This window comes from Procambarus clarkii, chromosome 13, assembly GCF_040958095.1.
Source record: "Procambarus clarkii isolate CNS0578487 chromosome 13, FALCON_Pclarkii_2.0, whole genome shotgun sequence".
NCBI classification, from domain to species: domain Eukaryota; kingdom Metazoa; phylum Arthropoda; class Malacostraca; order Decapoda; family Cambaridae; genus Procambarus; species Procambarus clarkii.
The window spans coordinates 18,213,868-18,219,685 of record NC_091162.1 but is presented as its reverse complement, the minus strand read 5'-3'; positions in this window follow the sequence as shown (position 1 = coordinate 18,219,685).

Below are 5,818 nucleotides of genomic sequence, written 5' to 3'. Positions count from 1 at the left end.
TGGTAGTCGTTTGTAGTCGGTTTTTGGTTGGTGGTGTAGTGAAGATGGTCACAGTGACGTTGTTAGTGTGTAGTGATGATGGTCACAGTGACGTTGTTAGTGTGTAGTTAAGATGGTTAGAGTGACGTTGTTAGTGCATAGTGAAGATGGTTACAGTGGTGTAGAGAGTGTGTAGTGAAGATAAGTTCTAGTGATGACGGTCATGTATAGTGCTGATGGTTACAGTGATAAAGATAGTGCGTAATAAAGATGTTGCCTCCGTCACCGGAGCAGCACCGTAAATGCAATAAAGGATTGTGCTCCCATAAAAGCAAAGGAGAATGAAAGCTACACCACGCGGCCCAACCAATCTACACCTTTGTCGGGGAGCAACTGAGGTAACCAATGACTGGAAACTTCTCCCACGCTCTCTTATGATTAAGTTCACAATATGGTCAAATTTGCTCTCATTCTGACGACTTCTAAGAGCATGTTGTGGATGACTATGGTACTCACTCCTGCAAGATGTCTTCCAGACGCTTGTAGATCGCTGACCGTTCCCGCCTGGCGACACGTCTGGACCTGCTCAGCCTCTCGTGAAGGTTGTCGCCTCCGTTGTGTCCAGCTGCCTCGCCATGCCCTTCACCGTTGTGTCCAGCTGCCTCGCCATGCCCTTCACCGTTGTGTCCAGCTGCCTCGCCATGCCCTTCACCGTTGTGTCCAGCTGCCTCGCCGTGCCCTTCACCGTTGTGTCCAGCTGCCTCGCCATGCCCTTCACCGTTGTGTCCAGCTGCCTCGCCATGCCCTTCACCGTTGTGTCCAGCTGCCTCGCCGTGCCCTTCACCGTTGTGTCCAGCTGCCTCGCCATGCCCTTCACCGTTGTGTCCAGCTGCCTCGCCGTGCTCTTCACCGTCGTGTCCAGCGGCCTCGCCGTGCTCACCGGCCTCGCCGTGCTCACCGGCCTCCCCGTGCTCGCCGCTAGAGGAATGCTCCACTAACTCAATGATGACCGAGTCGGGGAAAGGGAACTTGATGGGCACGCCAATTTTGAGCCTTGAGCCGTATAAGGTGAAGGTTTCGTAGGGGAGGTTCACTGACCAGTGAGTCTGAGGAAGGACCATAAGAACGTAAGAACAAAGAAAACTGCAGCAAACCCTATTTTGCCTTGCGAGTGTGATCAGGCTTGTATGATCACCCTCTCTCCTGCACCTCAAATCAGTGTGACGAGGAAGGACAGATAAACCAAAAACTCTTCCCCGCTATTATTTGGACGGTAGAGTGACGGTCTCCTTTTCTGTAGGTCGGGCGTTCATTCCCCGACCGTCTAAGTGGTTGGGCACCATTCCTTCTCCCCGTCCCATCCCAAATCCTTATCCTCATCCCTTCCAAGTGATATATAGCTGTAATGGCTTAGTGCTTTCGCCCTGATAATTACCTTACCTTCCCTGTTATCATAAGTTCAGGAAAGCCCTTGTTTCGTGAGCGGCGGGGATTGATCAAACATTTACACGGCCACTTTCGAAACCCGGATATCTTTCTTCAACCATGGCGGCTTTGTTTACATTTATTAAACAGTCTTTGAGCTCCGAAGCACCACGAGGTTGTTTATACCTTGGGTTGTGAGGTTTCGAATCTCGTAAATTGATTAAGCTGTTGCTTAATTTATGTAAAACAAAGGCTGCATGATTAAGAAAGGATGTACAGGTTTCACAAGTAGTAGTAGGCATCCATCAGTCGTAAGAGACTGGAGTAAGGCTCTGGTTGTTGGTCTGGAGTAGCCTCTCCAGGGCGCAAAGCCAACGTAGGAGGAGTAGCCATACGGAGGAGTAGCTGTCACCAAAGCAGCTGTCACCCAAGCAGCTGTCACCCAAGCAAACTGTCACCCAAGCAGCTGTCACCCAAGCAGCTGTCACCCAAGCAGCTGTCACCCAAGCAGCTGTCACCCAAGCAGCTGTCACCCAAGCAAACTGTCACCCAAGCAGCTGTCACCCAAGCAAACTGTCACCCAAGCAGCTGTCACCCAAGCAGCTGTCACCCAAGCAAACTGTCACCCAAGCAGCTGTCACCCAAGCAAACTGTCACCCAAGCAGCTGTCACCCAAGCAGCTGTCACCCAAGCAAACTGTCACCCAAGCAGCTGTCACCCAAGCAAACTGTCACCCAAGCAGCTGTCACCCAAGCAGCAAGAAACCGCTGGCCAGACTTCTAGTAGGTCTATGCGCAGATTCTCAAATAAATGTCTGAAGAATCCTGGATCTGCAACACTTCCTTTTTCAAATGTCTACAAAACAAGCGAAGGTCTGATGACCCCATTTTGGGCCCCACGTGGCGGTCCCGGGGATCACGCCTCGACCCACAAGCAAGACGCCCTACTTACAGAAGTCTTCGTTCCTCTTACCTGTTACTGTCCGCACCTCGCGCCTCCATCTTCTCACATGTCTCACACCTTTGTAATCGGTATGCAAAGTGACGCCTCGTGCAGCCGATAAATTAGAACCATACTCATCTGGAGTTTCTAAGCGAACGATTATTAGTCTGAATGAGGCTTTAGGAGAGCAGTATTAGGGTAACCGAGTAGTTAGCGCTCTGAACATCCACTGAGAGGGAAGCTGTAATTGACTAGGCGACTGAAACTGAAATTATTATATATTCTTAATATTCGACTAATAATTTATTAATTTGTGATACCCGCCGTTACTAGCAGTGGTAACCTTCGGTGCCCGGGTCTACCCTGTGTTTGGGTGCCCGAGCTGACGACCCTGGGGGTTAACTCAGCTGATTCACCGCCACTTAGTCTTGGATGCGATGCCAGAACATAGTGCCACGTTTGGGCACGTTTCATTACACCTGATGCTTCTGTTCATCTAGTAGAAAATTGGTACCCGCGGAGCGATAGTTAACTGTTGTGAATTACATCCTGGTTGATGGTTGTTATCGTTTGTACTTAGGGCGGTAGTTCTCAATGTTTTCTCTCATTTCCTTTTCAAACCACGCTCTCACCTGTGGACCCTCACACAACCATGCTCTCACCTGTGGACCCCTACAACCACGTTCTCACCTGTGGACCCCACAACCATGCTCTCACCTGTGGACCCCTACAACCACGTTCTCACCTGTGGACCCCCTACAACCACGCTCTCACCTGTGGACCCCCCCCCCCCCCACAACCACATTCAACCATGAAGTTCTTTCATGGACTCCTTGAAGGCCATCCATGGACCCCCATTTGGAAACCGCCGGCCTGACTTCCAATAAGTCTATGGACAGATTCAAAATTGGCGCTTAAATAGGCCCTTTCTTTTGTATTGTTTGACATTCGATGAAGCAACAGGTTATCTATCATCATCCCAGAAGTCAGGAATCGTTTTCATGCCAGTCACAAATGATCGCAGGTGTTATCATATAAATCGCAGATGTTAGATGCTCTTGTCATGCCAGTTCCACATGACAGGAGCTCTTGCCATGCCAGTCCCACATGACAGGAGCTCTTGTCATGCCAGTCCCACATGACAGGAGCTGTAATTGTCAATCCAGTCCAGAAGTCAGGAGCTGTTGTCATGATTAAGTTAATTGTTCGGTGTTCTCTCACAATTTGAAGAGCTTCTCTCAAGATAAAGAGTTTGACTACATGCTCCAGGATGGCCATTGTCCTGCTGGGTGAATAACGTGGCCCTTGCTCTTGTCTAATCCACAAATAATTAACACAGATGTAAAAAAAAAACGTTTTACAAAACGTTTTTCAACGTCGACACAAAACATTTCAAACCAATACACAACGTTTGCGATAACAAATATAAAGTTTTCTAGATCAAAATATAACTTTTATAAAGCAAAGTACAACGTTTTCTAGACCAAAATACTTTTCCTTGACCTTCAAACACTTGCCGATTCTCCCCCGCTGAGAGGATCCAGTCCGTGACGTCACAACGGTCAGGAAGCGGTTTTCAATAACCAGAAAGAAAATTGTTTTTCAATACAAAATGGCTTACTGGACGTAACCCAAGGCCTGAGAGCTCGGCTTCCACGACAGCCTGGGTGATGTCTGCCGAATAGTCAATGAACTTAGTACCACGTGAGGGAGAAAGCCCTTTGAATATACGATTAAATGAGTAAAATTACTTTGTGCTTTGCTTTATATCTTGAATATTTAACTGGGATAATAAGAACAAAATATTTATAATTTACGTAAAAAGGGATAAAGTTTTATAGTGATGAGTTTGTTATGTTTTGATAAGTGTTTATATAGTTTGTGGGATTCGGACCTGCATATGCGTAATTTAGCAAGCAGGAGAACACTGGTGGATTGGACATATTTACCTCCATGTATGAGCCTGGGGGAAAGCCTATGATAGGAGCAATGGGATACACCGAATCCGTGGCGAGCCCATCAAGCCAGTCCAGACCGACGTCAATCTCCTCCTGCTTCAGCGTCGCCTCCGTGGCCTGCTGGAGACACATTACTGCCGACACGACAAGCAAGTGAGGTCTCATAGCTGTTGGCGGTGGTGATTGTAGCTGAGGTAGTTCCTGGGAGTAGTAGAGATGGGTTCTGGCAGCTTGGGTGTAGAGACTTGACAAGTCCAAGAGAGAGAGCGAGCAGGAGCCCCGACGCCTGCAGGCCACGGTGTGGGTGTAGGCCTGACGGTGCAGGCCCTGCCGCAGTAGCTGCCATAGGCTCCGCCCATCCTTAAGCTCCTCCCTCAGCCTAAAAGGCTTTCCCACCTGTTCTACTTGCCTGCTTCTTGCTTTGTACTCTATACTTTTATTTGAAATTTAACACAGGCGTTAAGTATAGGAATTTCCTAACTTGCTTTAAGCCAGTTTTATCCTCAAATCACATGACCCCACAGTTCCTCTAGAAGTCTAGATTCTCTGATATAGAACCTGAATCCCAGTATAAGACAATCCACTTTGACTATATAACTGATAAGAGGAGGGTGTGTAATACTTAATCTCACTCACTGCTCAACCGCACCTTGAGCACTAAACTAACAGTTTATATTGAAAGCAGTGTATATATATTGTCAAATTACTGTTTTTGTCTTTGGTGTTCATTTGAAAGGAAAGTGTTTGTAGGTCAAATTGTGGAGAATGTTTTATGAACGTCAATGCAATAGATATAACTAATGGTTCATTATAAATAAACACTAGGTGTATATACTGAGTAGCCTAGTACACCTCTGAGTACATATATCCTCGTACACTGTCGTCTGTAGGAGACTTGATGATTAGTTTGTGTACTGCAGACGTCTTCATATTTATGAGGACGCCAGCGTAAGCAGGATTCGAGATGCCTTAAGTACGAGTCCTTGGCTTCCTGAATACCAACCAGGATCAACTTGACAACGTCCCCAACTGTGTTGACGGGTCGACGTACCCTGACCTTCATTACGACGGATTACGGTCATCTTACTCGCTGTGGGGAATACAAACACAAACGTGTCATTTCTGCTATTCACTTCGACAGCAATTTCTTGGCTACGAATTATTTGTTGATGTTTGGCAAATGCATGTATGTACGGGTACAAATATATATATATATATATATATATATATATATATATATATATATATATATATATATATATATATATATATATATATATATTTCTCTCTCCCGCCTACTAGATTGCTGTTCATGTAGGAATGATATACAGCCCGTTATTTTGATTTTCTACTCTATAAAAGCAACTGTTTTTGTATAATCAAAACTGTACCAAACCAAAAAAACTCACATATAACCTACAGAGACCCAGGCATAGAAAATGCAACACAAAATTAGTCCAGTGCCTCAATTTGTATTAATACATTTCTTAGAGGATTGCTGCATTTCATAAAAA